Raw genomic sequence first — 21,726 nt, 5'->3', positions numbered from 1 at the left:
GTTACAAAAGCAAATATATATATATATATATATATATATATATATATATATATATATTTTTTTTTTTTTTTTTTTTTTACAAAAAAAACTAGATTTACGATGTTAATTACTATGTAAATGTGTCATCACAGTCTGTGAAAAGGTTTGTTGTAACTGCATGGAAAAGATTGTCTTCAAAGTCATACTTTCTTTAGATTTCCACAGAAGAAAATGTCATTCAGAGTTGGAACGACCTTATTTTCAGTAAATGATCGAATTCCCACTTTTGGCTGAACTATGACTATGACAGATAAGCTTCTGTCTAAGGATATGTACAGCATTACAGTTACTTTCAAATTCCAAATCAATGCAAGAACTGCCTCAAAACAAGCACGCTGCTGAGAAGACCTGGCCGTTGATGAGTGATCTTTAAGAAAAACACTTGCTCTCTCTCTTTTTCTTATCACAGACTACCAGAACAGGTCCAGACAGGGTGGCATGACCGCTCCAGGATCTGTCTAGCTGTTCCTGATCACTGACTTCACTTCATACAAGAACACACAAACACGTAAAACACACACACACACACACACATACATACATACAACTTTTCTCTCCTTTCTCATACTGACAGGTAAGAATCTGTGTTAACTCCTCTGAGACGGTCTCGTTCTATTGCTTTCTTGTCACACAACTGCCATCAAAACACAAACTTCCATAATTCCCTCAGGCAAGTCCCACAAGAGTGTATATGGCAAGAGTGTCACAAACTGACTGAAAGCCACCTGGTGTATGCAATGGGCTTCCCCACTTTTTATCAGTGTCCAGCGGCTACGTACACGGTCACACATGTGGAACATGTGGATGAGCGTGCGCACATGAGCTTGAGGCGTGTGGAGGATTGCATTTGAACTCTGCTGTCAATCCGACATGCACACCTGCCCACTGATGTCTCCTACACAGTGCTTGTCACCTCTGCGCCTGTTTGAGATTCACCGCAGCACTGTGGCGGACCGGCTCTTTGTTGATTCTGGGTAAATCAGGTCAAAACCAACAACTTGAGGACACAGTCATACAGACTCCGTGAAAGCCTGCGGATCTCAGTGGGATTGGCCTGCGAAGGACAGCACTTCCTGGAGGCGCGCTCTTCAGTCGCGCGTCTGGAGACTAATTAAAGAAGCTGGTGTTATTCCTATTTATCACAAAAGAAGTCAATGCTAGTATAGTGACTCATATGTATGTATGAATGGCTGTGGACTGTGTGCTATGCACAAAGAAATCAAGCGTTTAAACCTAGTGGCTGTTGAGCATTATCAAATATAGATGTAATAATAGAGTAGACCACCTGAATCTAGGGTCAGTGTCTGAACGGTCGGTGACTCTGAGCCACAGAGAAACACACTATACTGCAGCACACAACCATGCTAAATAAAGACTGTGAGCGTGACAGGTCCTGGGTGTCGGAGCGATGCATATTCATGTCTCAATAATGCATATGCATGTGAGAACATCTACTAATGCTTTTGAAGCTGTGTGTGCAGACACAAGTCCATTCCATCACTTTTCATTTAATATTTTCCATCACAGAGAATATAAAACAAAGAACGAGAAAGCTTTTCCACAGCGTGCGATTCTCAAGTGAGACAGACCCCAGATTTACATCCATATGTGTAGTTTATCAATCATTTATTCATTTCACATTCCGCATGACTTCGCGTCAAGTGTTCGATTTGCTCGGCAACACCTGCGCCTCTGTTGAAATTCACATTAAGCACTCTTTTATTTGCAGCACACCGAACAAACAGCCAAAATCTCCACAGATGCTCCATACAGACATTTATACTCTGTCTTAACTAGAAACACCACACGGTAGTGAAAAAAGCTTTAATGTAAATTGCTTTTGTCCTAACTAGCTGTTTTGTCGATCTTCTGTTTTCTATTTTAAGCTAGAATATCATACTACACCACACCTCATTTTTTGGACCTGTACATTAAACATTCAATATAACATGATATTTGATGGGACCATGTATCAGAAACATATAGGTTATTGTCAAGATTTTAGAGACATTTACAATTCACTACATTTTTGGTCAATATTTAGTATATTATATATCAGGATACAGAAAATTTAAGTTCATGCTCAATATCGGCCCATTTTTACATTTTGATGACCTTTGCCATTATATAAAGCTCACTTAAATCTAATCTTTAAAAAAAGACTAATAATGTAGGCTAATCTTTAGCAGATCTCTAAATTAATATCCATTTTCTACACTGTATATGATGCTGTGATACATAATTTCACTCGTATAGCATTTAGATAAAATGATTGATTCTAGATTTTACAGTTTTATTTTTTAGAGAAAACAGTATAGAATTTTACTACCACCAGTTATTGGCTATAAGAATATATTCATCAGCTTATACTGCTAACAGGCAGAATTTGATTATAGAAGCATCTCTAGCTCTGATTGGCTGAAATTGTGGCAATTACGCATTGAGTAAAACTGCTAGTCCTTCAGCACATATAGCTAATTATACATGCATTAGGTACCCATGTCTTTCGCAACCTGCGTTATGTGGAACTGTGAGTTGAGTCTTTCCTGTGGCTGCACATTTCTGCCATGATGTCAGCTTAGGCGTTTTGAGTTTCACGCTCATTTTCCAGCCATGTGGTGCCACAGCCATGTTGCCATGACAACAGCCCTAGAAGCAATGGGGAAAAGACGTCGGTTTTACAATGGGCCCATTCGCATATATACTGTAGATGAGCGTTAACTTGTACGGATGGAAGCTCAAGGTTTCAAATATAGTATATTGGTGCGTTCCAAATTAGATTTTATATGAATCAACTTTTATTTTAGTATGCATAGTGATACTCATGTATTTATAATTAAAACGCCAGTAATTATATTTAACGACTGTCCAACTAAATGCTGTTTCTGATTTAGATTCTGTGTTTTGATAAATTGCATTAGTTGAGGAATCTTCTTTATGTGACTGTTTTTCACCCTCATTGTTAATTGTTTTTAGCCTAAAAAGTGAGTCACTGGAATCATTTCACTTTAACAATATTAATGATAATGCAAAATCATGGTCCGGTGATGGTGCTGTGGGGGTACGTAGAAAAAAGACAAGAAAAAAAAGCAATACTAAAAAGATATTAAAACACATTATTTGGTCGCTAAATAAATGGCTGAAGAATAATGGCCTGTTTGTGTCAGTGAGGACACGTGCAACTCCTGGGAGACATCCATTTTCTGAGATATTATTATAAAAATCTCATTTATAGCAAGACCACCAGGGGTACTTGTGATACCTCTGTGCATGAGTAATGGAGAAACACTCTGGAGACCATGACCATTGACTCAGAGTGAGACAAACACAGCATCAGTTTTGCTCTACGAAACTCTACAATAACTAAAACGGACTGAGAGAGACGAACAATCTGTGTCTCTCTCAGACTCCATTATAACGGGTTGTACGTATAACGAGGGTTCCTATACAGATCTCGCAGTGTTTACTGTCTGATAAAGTTATCGACTAGTCTGCACAGCAGTTATAAACAGTTTCGACCTTACACACAGTGAATAAATATCTGCTGGAACTCTAGTCAAGTAACTACTCAGGACTTAAGTTTTCAGCAATTTCTTATTAAAATAATGATAAATAAATTAAACTAATAAAACAGCGTAAACAAGATTTTTTCTTGGTCTTTTGAACTGGTCTTACTGGACTCCTAACCTGTCCAAAGCCTGGTGTAATGGGTTTTCAAGACTGGTCAAGCTCTCCTATCATGCCCATAGCTGGTTTAAGCTGTTATAACTGATCTACCATTCTGGTCAAACTCTCCTGGCCTACACAAAACTGCTTTAAGAGAGTATAACTGGTTTCCCAGCCTCTTCAAATATGATTTAAGATGGATTAATTGGTCTCCTAGTCGGGTCAAGCTTTCCTACCCTGCAAAAAGTTGTTTTAAGCTGGTCTAACTGATCTCCTAACGTGCCTGAAGCTGGTTTAAGCTGGTCTCCCAACTGGTTTTGCTGGCCTATGCAAACTGTCCAGCTTCCTAGTGTCCTAAACCCTTTAAAACCAGCAAACCAGACCAACCTGGGAGACTAGCAAACCATTTTGGCAGGTTTAAAAAAGATAATTCCTAACCGGGCTCCCCTCCCGTCCTGTCCATTTTCTTCACTTTCACACTCTTTCTCCATGTCCTTCCATTTCATTATGTTTTATTAAAACTAAAATGAAGAGTTGGGGGGAAAAAGAAAAACAAATATAAAAGCTGGAGTTATTTTGTTTCTCTGTAGCTATAGATAGTACAGCGGGCAATGGCAGGTCATGCCAAAAACACCCTCTATTTTCTCAATTTCCACATATAAAAGCCCAATCAATTCCTCTCCCTCTCTTTGCTCGTTCCCGCCAGCTCGAGGCCTTGACCCCGGCTTAAACCTTGCTAAACTTATTTACCAGCAATGACTCTTGGTTAAAACTCTCCTACACATCACAGACAAAGGGCAAGGAACAGAGAAAAGAGCCAGAATGTAGAAGTACTGTACATGAAAAGAAGATACACAGAAATGCATGTTTATGGTAACCACTTTTATGAGGGACAGCCCAGTGGTCTACCAAAAGGCACTGTGGTCCTGGACAGTTATATCTATGATGAAAGAGCAGTCAGGAATATGGATGGAAGGCTCTGGGAAAGTATTTTCCTTTTTCTTAAAGAATAAACAACCTTTGGACTGCACTGCAAGTAAAGGTTAGAAAGTAAACTAGATATTTACAATAAGAATCCTACAAACCTGCCCCTAAACAGCATATAAAAACAAATTAAACTGGTTAGTCACTCTAAATGTCAGTCAGTGGGTGGTTCTTAACGCAAAAACTAGCACTTCTCAAGTATTAAAAATGTAGACCTGAGAGTAGGACCTACTCTGTCAGACTTTCATCTCTGGCACAAAGGAAAGCAGACAAGCGGTGAAATTATTGCAACTTCCTGAAATATAAATGAATAAGTAACCAGCGCCTGACAGCGACGCTACACAAGATTCTATTATTTAAAGCAGTCCGGAGCAAGTATGTTGAGGAGGAGTGCGTCTTCCTCTCTCAGTCTCTCTGAACATGCTTTCATGCACATCCACCTTTGCACTGTGTGTACACACATTCCCAGCGCTCCCTCTGATCTGCCCCTTAGTCCATCCACATCATTATGTGCTTTGGGGGAAAATGAAGAGTGAGAGTACATGTTTCATGAAGTCTAGTGAGACATTGGTGAAGGGGGCGGGATAGGAAGTGTTCAATAATGGAGCCCTCTGGTGGTCCATCTCTTCTGGACCAAATCCAAGCCATAGCCAGATGGCTTCATGCTACACCCACAGGAATACCAAAACAACTCCAGTATCTATACACAAATCTGCTAAATTACAGTACAACAGGGGGCGAATTCACTAAACATGGCAACACACACACACACACAAACAAGGGGTGGGCGCTATACCGGTATGAACGTGATTACCGGTATCATGTTGTGCCATGATCTGGATTTTGCGATACCGAGGATACCGTTAGAGTTATATTGTTTTGTTCAATTTGATACTCTTTACAACTTTTTAACACTATAATGATACAGAATCGAGGCTGAACTGAACATTTAACCTTTTCATTTACTGTGTCCAACTCGCATAATGCTCAGGCATTAATAATCAAACACAGAAAGCATGGTAACAGTCCAAGTTAATAGAGCACAAACCCGCCTCCTCAAACACACAACAGCAGTAAAGCGAGCATGTGCAACTGCAGTTTGCGAACTCGTGAGATTTAACAATAGGCACTGCAAAAGTGAACAAGATGAGCGAACACGCAGAAAGTCATGTTGAAGAGCACAAGGAAGAATTGGTTAAAAAGAGGAGGGGGGTTGGGGGCTCCTCTGTCGTATGTAACTGGTTTGGGTTCAAAATCTCCGACATCGACCAACGACCAATACTATGAAAGTTGTGTCACCTTGTGGTTGCAGCCAAAGGTGGAAACACCAGCAATCTCTTTAATCGTTTGAAAACCATGCATGTCCGCAAATATGATGAATGCACCCAAATGCATGCAACAGATATTCCCGGAGACGGAGCATGCCCGAAGACAGGTCCCACTCAGAAATCAAATCAATAAAGTCTTAATTAGATGCCGGTACTCGTTATGACAAGACGACCAAAAAGTGGAAAGACATAAGTGCATTCAGGCCTACCTCATGTTGCACGTTTGCACTTTTTGAGAAAAACAATGGCACAATAAAAAAAGATTTTTCAGGTCAATGTCCAATGAAATCCCTCTCCTTTTTCTAGTTATATAGGCTTAAAATACATATTTTGCCTGTAATTTAACTAAGGTGTACTAAAATGTGATTCTAATTTTTTTTTCTCATATCGCAAAATAATATTGATACCCACCCATAAAACACACAAACACACACACACACACACACACACATACACACACACACACACACACACACACAAACACACACACACACACACACACACACACACACACACACACACACACACACACACACACACACACACACACCAGCAATCCAATTTAACAACTTGTTAATGCACTGAAATGGCGCTGTGCAGTTAACATTTCACTATTAGAGCCAGCAAAAAACAGAATTTCATTTAATTTAATTTGCTTTTGTACATCATGATCATGACTGCAGTAATTCATTGAAATGATAATCAAACTAGTGACGAAACAATATCAATTCTGGATGAAAATGACAAGGCCACTAATATTTTTTTGAAGTTGTGGCCAATAATGATTGACAGTAAAATGTTATACTATTGTGTATAAAAACAAACAAACAAATACAATTTTAAATGCTCATTTATAATAGAAATTATGAACAGAAAATTACACATTTTCTATCCAAAAGAAGGGGAACCCCTACCCCCCAACCCAATGAACAGAAATAATGAAAATTATGATTTTTTTTGTGATCTGATAAAGGTTACATTTAAAGGGATAGTTCGTTTAAAAAAAAAAATTAATAATAATTTACTCAACCGCAAGCTGTCCCAAATCTGTATGAATTTATTTTCTGCCTGGTGTTTTACTCAATATTTGCAATCTGGCAACTCTCTGTACACCGAGGAAGCGCCACCGATGATATGAAAAAAAAAAAATTGAAAACACAGTGAAGATCGCTGAACTCCAACTTACTTGTCTGAGATATTTTGCTTAAAAGTGTTGTTCAATCAGCCTGTGTCCGTTCACGAGCCACTTGTGTTGTTTACTGCGAATAAATCTGCGATCAAACCTTCTCAGTGATGAACTTTAATAAATCCAAACATGGATCTCAACTATATTTGTGATTGTTGATGCTGAATAAATGCACTTACACGATGCACTTTTTTTGTCCGTTCCTGGATTAAATGATGGAAAATAACATTATATACTGAACAAAATTATAAACTCAAAACTTTTGTTTTTGCCCCCATTTTTCATGAGCTGAACTCAAAGATCTAAGACTTTTTCTATGTACACAAAAGGCCTATTTCTCTCAAATACTGTTAACAAATCTGTCTAAATCTATGTTAGTGAGCACTTCTCCTTAGCCGAGATAATCCATCCACCTCACAGGTGTGTCATATCAAGGTGCTGATTAGACAGCATGTTTATTGCACAGGTGTGCCTAAGGCTGGCAACAATAAAAGGCCACTCTAAAATGTGCAGTTTTACTGAATTGGGGGGGGTTATAATCAGTAATGGGAATAACGGCGTTATAAATAAATGGCATTACTTACGACGTTATCTTTTTCAGTAATGAGTAATCAAACTAATTGCTGTTTCACGTTACAACACCTTTACCGTTACTGACAATAAAATGCGGCGTTACTATAATTGAGCTCACTGAAGCGGTTTTCATCCGAGTAGGCTCTCTCTCCGCCATAGGACCTGCAAAGTTTTTTCTCGGGTGTGTGTGTTTATGATCGTGCTCAACAATGCGCAAGAGAGACGGAGTGTGTCCGAGAGCGCGCTCGACAGTGCATAAGCGAGACAGAGGGTGTCCGAGCATTATATAGTTTACTTATAAATAAATAACATATTTCAGCATTAGAATAATATCTGTAGCCTATTGGTATCCTCTGCGACTTCTGCATATGCTCTTTGATACCAATCTCTCATTTGAAACTCACGTGTCTAGTATCTGTAAAAGCGCATTTTTCCATCTTAAAAATATATCTAAATTACGTCATATGCTCTCATTTACAAATGCGGAACAATTAGTTCATGCGTTCATGACCTCAAGGCTAGATTATTGTAATGCTCTACTGGGTGGTTGCCCTGCACGTTTAATAAACAAACTACAGCTGGTCCAAAACGCAGCCACTAGAGTTCTTACCAGAACCAGGAAGTATGACCATATTAGCCTGGTTCTGTCAACACTGCATTGGCTCCCTATTAAACATCATATACATTTTAAAATATTGCTGATTACTTACAAAGCACTAAATGGTTTAGCTCCGCAGTACTTGAGCGAGCTCTTAACGCATTATAGTCCTTCACGTCTATTGCGATCTCAAAATTCTGGCCAGTTGATAATACCTAGAATATCAAGATCAACTGCTGGCGGTAGATCCTTTTCCTATTTGGCTCCAAAACTTTGGAACAATCTTCCTAACATTGTCCGGGAAGAAGACACAGTCTGTCAGTTCAAATCTAGACTAAAAACACATCTCTTTGACTTAGCATACACATAACACATTATAGATTGCTATAATTCAATATTAGGCTGCATAGTTTAGATCAGCCAGAACCGGGAACACTTCCCATAAATCCTGATGTACTTTGTACATCATAAGAAGGATGGCGTCTACGCTAATATTAGTCTCTCTGTTTATCCCGAGGTTTACCGCAGTCCGCCGGATCCAGGCCATATCCAGATCTGATGAAGGGCCATCACATGGACACGACGACAACACATCCCTGAAGTGCCAGCCGCATCAACCCAGTGAAGGCCTCATGCACACCTCAACAAACTCATCTCCATACCGGCGTGATGACTCCAACCCCTAACCAGATGAACTGGATAAGTATTGTGAAAGTTCTGATCCAATCTGACTTCTGACCTATTATGCCGCCTAAATCATAATCATACACTGTTCGTTTTTTGGCCAAAGGAGGACTGGCCCCCCGACTGAGCCTGGGTTCTCCCAAGGTTTTTTTCTCCATTCTGTCACCTGATGGAGTTTTGGTTCCTTGCCACTGTCACCTTTTTTTTCTCCTTCATTCGCCATTGGCTTTTGGCTTGCTTAGTTGGGGACATTTAACATTTAATTTTGAATTCAACAATACTATTACAACTTTACTTTCCTGTTATCTCTGTAAAGCTGCTTTGAAACAATTTGTTTTGTAAAAGCGTTATATAAATAAAGGTGACTTGACTTGACTTGCAACGTTTCAATTAATTTACATGGTTATACAAATAAATAAAAATAAAAATAACCTGCAGGGAACGTTCTGGGAACGTTCTCTTCAAGTTATAAAATAAAACCTGAAAATAACCTGCAGGGAACGTTCTGGGAACGTTCTCTTTAGGTTATAAAATAAAACCTGAAAATAATCTGCAGGGAACGTTCCCAGAAAACATCTTTGTTTGACCGGTTCTGAACACGTGCGGCAAACACAACTAGAATTTGGCTTAAATAATCTTTGATGATGACGTTCTCAGTAGGTTATAAAAATAAAACCCAAAAAGTATTATTTTTTTATTTTTTATTTTTTTTGGTACATTGTTCAGTATTATATTAAGAGAGCACTGCTTGTTAAACTGTTTACTTTAGTGAGGAAGAAAATCCTTAGGCTACATTATGTCTACTAGTTGTGAAGTTGTGTGACAGTTTTATCATTAAAATTTGCACTACAAAGAGTGTATGTATATGCTGTATTATTATTCATTCATTTTAGGTACATTTCTTAAGCAGCATAATTTATTTTTAGACTTATTTGCTGGCCAGTTGTGGTCTGTGCAATATTAAATATTAAAAGTCTAAACCATCTATTATGTTTTATTGTTCTACTATACTAATGATAATATTTAAAATAATACATTGAATTTAATAGGTGTCTCTCACATTGTCTCACAGCAACATTAAAATAGTGTAGAATAGTGTACAAAGTTTTATATAATAATAACTTATTCTATTAAGTGTCCATTTCATTCATTTAACATATTTAATATTGGGGGCATCCAAGTTATTTGATATAGGCCTATTTGAATTTTTTTTTAAAAGTAGCGCGATAGATACTTTCCCTGGTAATTAGTTACTTTTATAATGATGTAACAGTTAATATTTGTGAGAAGTAACAAGTAACTATAACTAATTACTTTTTTTTTAAGCAACATGCCCAACACTGGTTACAATGCATTTCCTGTTTGGTTTGATTCGCTTTCAGAGGGCAACATTTCAAAGCTTTTAAATGTGTTTATGCAAGTCACATGCGAGTACAACTGTTCTCTTATTGGTCAGAGTTTCCTCTGCATCATCCATCAAAATGTACAGACAAGTTTGCTCTGCGAACTTATTATGGCTTTATCTGTAGTCAAACACATATGAATGTAGCCGTCATTCCGGCACTAACTGATCAATTATAGCCTATATATTTAATTACATATATTATAATGGAGTTAGAGCGGGAATTAAGGCTATGTCGGGACAGCATTCTTGCGATTACACAACATTTTAAGAGGAAGAGGTCCTCCTTGGTTTTCAACTGCGATAACTATTGTGCTCCCTCACACAATCAGACACCATTCTGCTTTTTATATAACACACTTCGCGTCTTGAATTATGATACCGTTTGGATCGTTGGGTTGGATTGCTTTTTCACCTCAACTGAGCCGTTTCAGAGTTTGTTTTCAACCAGGCTGAGACCATCTCCTTCAGCCGATCTCGGATTGACTGTTTTGATGTGGACCCGAGCGTTATTCCTGTGTTCATATATGCCTAAACAAACCGAACTAAGGGAGAAACCGCACCAGGTTCCGAAACAAATGCTCCAAACGAGCCAGGTGTGAAAAAGCCCTTAGGTGTTTGGATCGCAGTTATGGAACAATACAGTACAGTCCCAAGAAAAGTATGCTAGATTGTGCTGGACTGTAGCATCCTCCACAACTTAGCACTTCGATCTGATCTGAAAGATGGGAAAAATCCTTAGTTATTTCTGGCACTTCAACAAAGCAAACTGTGTGTGCAAATGAATGCTGCTGTGCAAATGAATCATTAGGAACAATGAATACTTAGTAAATAGTTTTCTAATACATTTAGCCAATCCAAATGGTTTTTTTCCCCCACAGACTATGCCAATCATCATCAGCTTCAAATCCTGCCATTGTATATTTGTTTCTTTTTTCAGTTTGATTCAAATGCTTCCAATTTTCGTTCCTGATTGAGGAAAACTGGTCATTTACGATATTGGATTGCTTCAACTAGAATTTCTGATGTGCCAGTCTATGTGCAATTTATTCCTGAAACCACCACATGTCATCAGCGTAATTTAGATAAACAGAGCTTGGCCATAACCACGCCCTCATGTCACAGTGGAGGTCAGCAGCTGTGGTCTGTTGAGGGGGTGTTTGGGCTAACAGCAGGGTCAGCCAGTGCCCGTTTATACCAGCTGGCCAGCGAGAGCGAGAGAGTCGCTCAGCCCGCCAACCCCAACCTTCTCCATCTCGTGCAACACCCTGATCAATAACCTCACTGCCGATCAATACCTCCACAAATCACTTCATTTTCTCTTTTTCTTTCTATCGCACTTACAGCTGGCCGAAGCAGGGGGGAAAGAAAGTGAGAAAGTAAATGAGCAGGCTGCCTGGATAAAATGTGACCTGCCCTCCCAACCAAAGAACAAGTAAGTGCAAAATAAAACCCATTAAAAGCCACCCAGTATTTCACAATAAGAGAGCTCGTTTAAGCCGCTGTCATTGTTTTTCCTTTTTTATTCCCCCTTCTCCCTCTTCCTTTCTTACTATTACTATACTATTTCTTACGGGCTATGTTCCTGAAATCAAAGTAAACCACATTGTGCATCCATCAAATGCAGCCTGTCTTTTGTGCAGCATTCTATAAGGAAAAAAAATTAAGACATAGTAACTCTCCAGAGTTAGAAAAGAAAAAACCCAACGGTCAAGAGTTTTGTCCCGTAAAAACAAGAACAAAATGAATCATCATCAAAGTCCCCTCTGGCTTATAAGCTCTCTCCTTTTATTATTGTTCTGTGAGTTTGTTATTATGTCGTTGTACAGGTAATCTAGTCTTCAAAAGTATGTTATCAACCAACGAAGAGCAGAGAAAACTATTCTGCATTTGCTTTCTGAGGCTTTTTGATTTTTCAATAACTCTGGTTCACAGGCTTTCAAGAGATTCACCCCAACTCTTTGTGCAGTCAATGCATTTTTATGTAATTATAGATGATAGAACTGAAGTCTGCACTCTTTGCAAAAAAAAAAAACAATGAGGCAATGAAAACCAGAAAAAAGCATGTTAAAAACTATCACATATACCTAGCCGCTTCCCACTTAAGCATTTTCGGCATGTGCTGATTATATTGCATTCCTCTCTAATTTGCTGAATTCTTCCCATCAAAAGACAACCACAAGATGAGGCCTAAACGCTGTGTGATTTATGATGCCGAAATAGCAACGTGCCATTATTTGTGCTTGCATCAATAAAGCTGCTGTTCGTGAGTTTGGAGTCATCTGGAGTCATTGATACAGACGAAAACCATCAGATCAGGAGAAGGAGGGGGAAGTGTCCACTATTCCTTGTTCCTTGCATATTTCAAAGTGTTAATATAATCCTCTTCCACCTCCCCCTCCCTTTGTGACCTTCCTCTCCTAGAATGTCCCTGCATATCCCGCTTTTATAGGGCCTTCCGATTGGGAATTGCCAGAAGTAGGGGGATTTAGCTAATGATATCATTAAAAAAGAGTGTCTGTGATGTGAAAATGTGGGAGTGAAGCTACGATCTATGCGACAGTTAGCAACAGAAAGGAAGCGAGGATGACAAACAATACCATCAGGCGAAGGCCAGAGCATCATGAGCTCCAGATCAGAGCTCGGCTCAGTCTTTGATGCAGACCGTCTCAGTAGGGCATACTAAAGCCAATTACCATGGTGAAGAAACGCTGCCCTTGTAGTGTCCACCCTTTAGCGGAGGCTACTCCAACCCATCCCCTAAACCCAACCCTTCGGTAGCTCTTGGCAGCATGTTACCGCACTGTCCATGGCTTGGTGGCAGCTGCGAATGGTGCTGCCTCAATTCCCTGACAGGTTTCCATCATGTAGTGAACAGATGGAGTTGTACACCCCCATCACACCAGCAACACTAGCAATTCTCTCTCCTCTATTTGTGAGAGAGAGTGAGACTGAGAGAAAGAAAGAGGAAAGAAGGCTAACACCCACCCAAAGATCTGACCTTGCTTTAAAAAGCCTTATTCCTCTCCTTTTCACTCAACATATGCGCTTCCACTGCAACTGAAGCCATGGATTTACTCGGAAACACTATTACAAGGATCCTACCATCTTTTATGGTCACCAACAAGGAAGATACTGCATCAGTTAAAAAGGGATAGTTCACCCAAACATGAAAATTCTATCATAATTTACTCACCCTCATGTCGTTCCAAACCTGTGTGACATTCTCAACACAAAAGAAGACTCATTGGGGCCCAGTGTTGTTTTGGACTCCACTGGCTTTCATTACATACACAGTCAAAACTTTCATCAAAATATCTTTTTGTATTCAGAAAAGAAAGCTTTGGTACGACATGAGTGTGAGTAAATACGACAGGAGTGTGAGTAAATACTGTGGGAAAAGAAAGAGATCGGCTGAGGTCTTAAGCACCCTAGCTTTCAAAAGAAACCCAATGGAGAGTTCTCCAGAAGATTGACTTGAATTGTTTGGTGGTGGAATGGACAGGTGGAGATTGACATGGTCTCGAGGGTCTCTGTAGAATCAATGTTGGCTCTTGTAACATGTACTGACGCTTCAAACCACCCAGCATAATGTTGGCCCCTGGGCCCCCATCACTCACCCTAATACACAGTCTACTGAGTGGGTTTTATATCATGAAATTCTCAACTACTTTCACTTGTTTAAAGAGGCCAAGAGGACCATGACTACATGAGGATTTACGCTAGTCCTGAAATAGATCCAACAGGAAGGAACAAATCTTGCACTGGGCTGAAACGAATGCCAAAGCCATTGCAGACTTCATTGTCCATAGTTCAGTAGTGCAACTGACTTTCCCAAGAGCTCAGGCATTAGTGTAATTGCATGATCAGACACTGGAACAGGTAACAGGCACTCGGTTTTCACTGTAATCCAGGCTCAACAATAAAACAACCTTTGCTGGACAACTACCAAAGGCACTTTACACATGAAATCTTTCTGCAAGCAAGTCATTGTCCCACAAAGTACAAGGAATACTGACAATGGCCTTAACTTTGACTATATATATATATATATATATGTGTGTGTGTTAGAGATTTACAACCTTGGGGTCATGACCACATCTGGTAGTACTGATTTTCTACTTATGTATGACTACTGAAATACTGGAACAAGTAATTCTAGGACTTATTTATAGCACAATTTACCAGTGGTGTCCTATCAGGGGGCTTCAGCAAATTTCCAATGAGAATGCAAGATGACTTAAAATAATGTATTATATTAATAATATAACGTATAGTTAATTATACCATTGTAATTCATTCACAATTGTGATATTTATTTCAAAACATTTCAAAATAATGTGAAAATGAATTACTAAAACTTAATTATAATTACTTACTGTACCTAAAAATAATTGTAATTAATTAAAAATGCTAAACAATAAAACACTAAAATAAAGATAAAATAAAATAGCTCACTTAAAGTTATATATTATTTCGTATTTTAAATTATGTTCTCATTGTCATGGATAATGGTGGCGTTGGAGTCAAAAAGGTTGAGAAACATAGAAATTCAGCACTTGTACTTACATCAAGACCAAATAATGATCCAAATGTCATACTCTTACTAAGCCCAGTCTTTTCATTAGAGAGGGGGAGTGCCAATGACATTATTTGTTATAGTTCTTGTTATTGAGGAAATAACCATCAAATTGTTTAGTAGTAAAATGAAAAAGTAGTGCTACTCTTATAAACATAATTTTTAGGTTTCATTTTAATTTGTAGTGTAAAAATGGCCTGTAAGATCCACTTAATTCTGTGATGTGTGGGGTCACAAGATTTTTGGAACCTAAAAAAATGGGTTGCAGACCAAAAAAGGTTGCGATCACATAATCTAGTTTAACTACAACACAGCCATGCTGAAGTGTTCACTCCCTTTAGAATGAAGCCTTTACTCCCATTCTTTCTTTCACTTGATTCTACTTCAGGAGTAACAATCAGACTGAGGGACAAGAACACAAGGCTTGACACAATTGGAAAGTAATTATACACAAAGAGCCAGTTTTCTAAATATCTCCCTTTTCCCCCCAACTCTCACTCTCGGTTTCATCTCTTTTCTTCTTGCCTGTATAAAACTGCTCTTCCCTCTGATTTGCAGCATGTGTAGTGAAGGATGACAGATAGGATTGTGCTCTGAGTCAGAATAAAATCCTGGCGGATATCTCTTCCTCATGCCCCCACCTCTCCCCAATGGCATGATGAAGTAATTATGCAAAATTAAATATATCCCTGGTTGATTAGGGTGACACATTAAGGGAAGTTACCAGTAGGGATAATGTCGAATCGAATTAGGTACAAAAATATCGTCTGTGAGCAGTCCCACAAAGGCTGACTCAAAAGCAGAGAGAATTAATGGCATTTTTAGGCAGCAAATGTCACATATTCAAGAATTTGATGTGATCTGCATTAAGTGCACTTGAACTGAATGTATTACCCTTTTTCCACTGATTTATGGGACTAGCAGTCAGGTAAAGTGAATGGCCATTCAGCAATTGCTTGTGATAGATGCTAATGTTGAAATAGATGAAAGTGCCCTGAATGTGGGGACCTCTGAAATTTGAGCATTTTAAATGATGAATGGCTCCATGTGGCAGAAAAAGGCTATCAAGGATATCAGTTGTTATCAAATAAATTCGAACAATTAACTATCATTCACCATCTTGAAAGAATATTACTTAAGCCATATCACAAAAGCAAAAGTGCTGTTAAACAAAATATCACGGCTGCTGCCAACAGCAGCGGCTGTTCGCAGCCATGCTGATATTTACTACACCAGCACTACATACTACACAGATTCATTACATATAGAACATACTTTTTTTAGCGGTCGTGAAGTAAGTACTTACAGAATAAGTACCAACTCAAGAGAGTATGCGATTTCGGACACAGCCATAGTGTCCCGTGCCAGTTTGTCATCTAATGTTCCCGTCATGTGTTGCCTGTTAACCTTGCCTGTTCCTGCCCTGCCCAGTCCAGCTGCCGGTTGTGTTTTCCCCCTCGCGGTAGTTTTTGTTTTATTTTATTATTAAATAAAAAGCCAACAACTCTGCATCGAGTCATCGCCTCTTCCCTTCACCCACACCCAGACAATATACACGTGAACACATTTTTTAAATGAAAAAATATTGCTATATTTTAATTAACAAAAAGAATGAGACAAAAAAAAATTGGCTATTGTTTTCCACAAAGCCTGAATCCAGGTGTGATTTGGTATAATTATCTCCTCCACATTCTCAAAGTCAGACAGACAAACACAGCCTCTTTTCCTTCCACATTTAGGTCATTTTCTCCATACGTCTCTTTCTAAAGCAGATCATATTTCTCTCTCCCTCCCCCGCACTGCAGTTGGTAGCATGTTGACACTTATTAAAGCTGAACGAGGCGGCATGTAGCTGAGTCGGGTTTGAAATGAGAGACAAGGTGAGAGGAGACACACCTGTATGAGGCCCTAGAACTTCGCACAGGGGTCGAAGGCGACGCAAAAGGGCCACGAGAGGGCCAAAGCCAGACAAATAAAAGGTCAGAATTAATGTTGCATGAGCGGTTTGGTGGTGAGGTTGCCATGCCGACCGGTCTGGGTCCTTCCTGGCTCCAGCTGGGCCTCATCTGTAAGCTGACTCGATGGATTGGAGACACCCAGACAGCACATGCATATTCATCTGCCTAACATTTGCGTTTATCATAAAATACAGCTCTAAACTAAAACAATTACACATACTTTTGCCAACAGCAGGTGGGAGCGAGTTAAATTAGCAAGCGAGCACCAGTGTGTGAAGTCAAATGACTTCGGAAACATAATGAAATCGCGTCTGCTAGGTAGCATTCATGCTGAGTATGCAAGCACGCATTGTATTTGATCCACAGACATCGTCTGAGGTCGTCTATTGAAACATAATTGCATTTTGTGGCATTAGCTTAAAAGCGCTACTCATTCTGTTGTTAAGGGCTAAGCACATATAGCCACTTGCATTGATCTTTTCCCACAAATCTCTTCCCAAGACTGCTTCTAAATACAATGTGTCTCGGATGTCAATACATTGATCTGAAAGTCAATGCAGGTATTTATTACATTTTACCAATCTAAAGCCAAAATCAATAACATAAATGCTTAATTCTAGAAACGGTAACGACGATCGAGAGCTAGGAATATAGAGATCTCGTAGCTGAACAGCACACGACAAGTCTCGCAACAGAAGGTAAGGAAGATGACATCCATTCGTGCTCCAGTCGATGGCAGAATACTAACAACATGCTAATGCAGTCAACAGTCATGCACACAGTGGAATGGAAAGCATGTATTGCAGAATCTAAGGGCAGTTTGTAGACTGAGCTGTTGGTTTACAATAAAACATTGATAACTATCAAAATCAGCTCAAAATAAATCCTATTTTTAAATGCTTAACACAAGAAAAACATGTTTACATTTTAGTTTCACTTACAGCTTAAGCAGATAACACAGACTACTATTATAATCAGAGTAATCCGGGATGTAAACACATTTAAGGCACATTCACACCAAGAACAAAAACTATAAAAAAAAAAAATTATATTAGCGTCCAAACAATAAAGTTCTGTTTATTATAAAGCGTGGTCTGCATTTATGTTATCTGTCGCTTTAAATGTTTGTGCTCTTTAAAGTCGGTGGATTCTGATTGGCTGTTGATGATTTTATTGTTCATTAGCTAGAAAAAATATATAATTAAAGAGATTCCAAAAATATACTTTGTGCCGTTATCGTTGGTTGTAGTGGGGACTTCCTTATTTTCACAGAATTAGAATGATTATATCCTTATAGTTATCGTTATAGTTATTGTCCTTGGTGTGAATGATCCTTTTGCAATCAGCCGGCAGTTTCTCAACAAAAATCTAGTGTCGCTGTGGTTACCAGTGTAATATAGCAGCAGAGATCACACTTTAGAAAAGAAAAAAAAGTGACAGAATGAAGCAATGCTCAAGAGTTCAAGACCACTGGATTACTACTGAGGGAAAAGGCTCTCGTCTTGTATGAACAATGCTAACTGTAATGTGATTCAAGAGAACTGGGGGGGGGGGGGGGGTGCATATTCAATATGTGAGCATTCACAGAGTGGCTTCATTCAAACCAGATTATTACTAATCAAATTTTAAATCTTTTTCATGTGAATAGAGATTGTGAAACACTACCTGACTGGTCGGCCAGTCATCCAATTAGCCGATCTGTGAGCTTTACCATTTACAGTAATTGTATAAACATGCACTATGCTTAGCTTCTCTAGATGGGTAGCACACTAAAAACCCTACATGGCTATAAAACTAAAATTGCGATTTGGCTTAGTGCAATTATCAAATCGCAAAGACTGTGATTTAATTAGATAAATATATGTGCTGCTGCATTCTTACACACGATATGCATTGTTCTTACAAGCGAGCAGCTCATGATCCATCGGTGTTTGCAGTGTCTCAGAGAGGCTTGGTTTTCAGTAAATGCTTCTCCACACTAACTCATCTCTGCATCTGCTCTGAATTTGGGTCGCTTATAACGTGTATTTGGGAACACAAACTGAACCGCATCTTCCCATACTTATAATAAGAAAGCGCTTATAAACCGGCACAAAGGTGAAGCTTTAAGGGATTCCTACAGTTTTCAGTCAAAATATGCGCGTTATGTTTTGAATCTTGAAAATGAAGAAATTGTAATTTTACAGTTATTCTGTAAAATAAAATTATTATTGTTATTATTATTATTATCAATATTAATATATTTTTTGAAATACTTGTTTTATTGTAAAGTGAAATATTACAACATTAATATGTCTTATTTAGTAATAATAATAATAATTATTATTATTACTATTAATAGTAATATGAGAAATAATAATACATAATAATTAAATATTAAATCTAATAATTATTATAGTCATACTGATATCTAATCACAAACTAAAATAAACTGTATGGACAAAAAAAATCTTCTTTTGTGTTCTGCACAAGAAATAAAGTCATACAAGTTTGAAACAACAGGACATTTGAGTAAATTATTTTTTCATTTTTGGGTGAACTATCTCTTTAAGAAATGCGTCAGATTAGGCTTTGCAAATGAATGCAAAACTAGCCTAAATAATTGTTCGCAACTTATTTCTAAGACAGATTAGTCATCTAGGCAACCTAGCGACTAATCGATTTTGAAAACATATCACTTTGCAGATTCATACACTGAAGACAGGAACAGGAGAGCCACATGCTCTCAGAGCAAATGAATGATATTAACTGCAGAACGCATCATCTGATTCATCTGTCACTAATTAAATGGGTAAACAGATGGAGGAAACAGACATAAAAAGCTTTTAAAAGAAGCCAGACAATCTGATCAGAGCTGCACTCAGGTGTGACAGCACACGCACACACACACACACACACACACACACACACACACACACACACACACACACACACACACACACACACACACACACACACACACACACACACACACACACACACACACACACACACACACACACACACACACAGGAGACTTGTAAGGTCTGACAAATAAGTTGCAAAAAGATGTCAGACAAAATAGCTTCTACGTTTGAACTTGCACTTTAGCCAAATGAGTTCCTTGTGTGGCGCTGCCTAGAGTACAGGTCTACACTGACTCTTTATCCCTTATTTTCCCCTTCCCTCCATCCGTCAGTGCATTACCTCATCTTTTAATTATTCATCCTAACACACATACACACGCCCAATCAGCCTTACTGAAATCTTCCTCAAGTCTGGGCGTCAATAATGAATATCTTAACCACATCTAAAAATAGTCTGATCGACACCGGAAAAAAGCTTCCGCTGCTCATCAAATGAAAAACCAGACTGTTTTATGGTTGCATTCAAAGTCTATGCCAAACCAAAGAGGTCTAAAATAAGAAATCTGTTATTTTCCTCAACACAAAAACTCAATAATCGAGTAAAACGGACACGCACAGTTGACGGTTATACCCTGGTGACTGATACGATGCTGGCAGGCATTACGTCGCTTATTAAAAAGGTGGCACTTCCTGTTTTGCCGGTTGTCACCTGGGGTAGGGGAGCATATGGCTACTCTAACACATAATCTCCTTTTCTGGGAGGCTTCCACATGCAACACAAGCACCCTCTCCTTCAGTTCACCCCCCTCCCGATGATGTCATCGAAAGCCAGACGCCTCCGCTATCGTTCCGTCTCGTATGCATGAGCGGAGATTTGTTGGCTGATGGGAAAAAGTGCTGCAAGAGGGGCCAAGAGCAGCGAATACTTGACTTCAATTTCGGCATTGAGCAAAGCAGCCTAAACTCAAGGTGGCACGGGTGATCCGATATAGCAGCAGGTTGTTAGGCAACGCATCAAAGACTGTTATTTCTTGGAGGACGGAGGCCTCAATCGCGAGTATCTGACAGCGCACTGCATGTATTCGGCAGGACGCTGTGGTCTGGAACTAAGGCTGTAAACTAGAAGGAACCATATGATGTGAAACAGACCTCATATCTCCAGATCTACTATCTTCAACTGAGACCTGCACGGCCAATATCGCAATAGGCCAGGGCCAAACTAGCCATATCTGCTTCCACGCACTGCATTTTTCCTTTCCAGCTGTCTGAAGGTGGCGGTTTCTCTTCTGTGATGGATAAGACTGCAGTGTTTCCAGGTGCTGCTGTCTGACTGGAAAATAGATCTGCACTGACCCCTCAAATTCATTTCTGAGAATATTTTTTTTTTAATCTTATAAAAAAAAGTCTGAAGGACTATGCATCAGAGAGAGCTTTACAGGGTAACCGCAAAGACGGTATAATGGATCACAGGAGATTGAGTTCACTGTCGCACCTTTCTGTTCAGCTGGAGACAAAATAGAGAAAAACTTCACAAACAACAGCCATTGTAGTGAAAATTATCCATAACTGATTATGATTACTTGAGCTCTCAGATCTGCGCAATTACACCGCATAAAGGAGTATGGATTGTCATGCGAGCTTTGAAAAAAAGACCGGCAATGCTTTATGGGTTTCTAGTCGCACAAGAATAGATGCACAAATGGTACTTTGAACAGAATAGGTACCTCTTTAAAGAAAATCATTGAAATTCATTCTGAAATATTCAACACCTGTGTAAAATATTATGTGTAATGCAGTGGAAATAAAATACCAACAATTAAGCATTTCTGAAATGGTCCGCATAAACTACTGTAAAAATAGGTTATCAACGGATTCGCTGAATG

The 21,726-nt window shown here is 38.9% G+C and overlaps 1 protein-coding gene across 4 annotated transcripts in view; it reads right to left on the bottom strand.

Moving 5' to 3' along the window:
* The window catches only part of agrn (agrin), a 268,524-nt gene that overhangs the window by 123,728 nt on the left and 123,070 nt on the right, over positions 1-21,726 (bottom strand). The window lies entirely within an intron of this gene.

Source organism: Siphateles boraxobius, unplaced genomic scaffold (assembly GCF_051911475.1).
Source record: "Siphateles boraxobius isolate OS27281-9 unplaced genomic scaffold, OSU_SipBor_1 77, whole genome shotgun sequence".
Classification (NCBI taxonomy): domain Eukaryota; kingdom Metazoa; phylum Chordata; class Actinopteri; order Cypriniformes; family Leuciscidae; genus Siphateles; species Siphateles boraxobius.
Note: the sequence above shows the minus strand (reverse complement) of the source record. Positions and strands in the feature narration are given on the sequence as shown.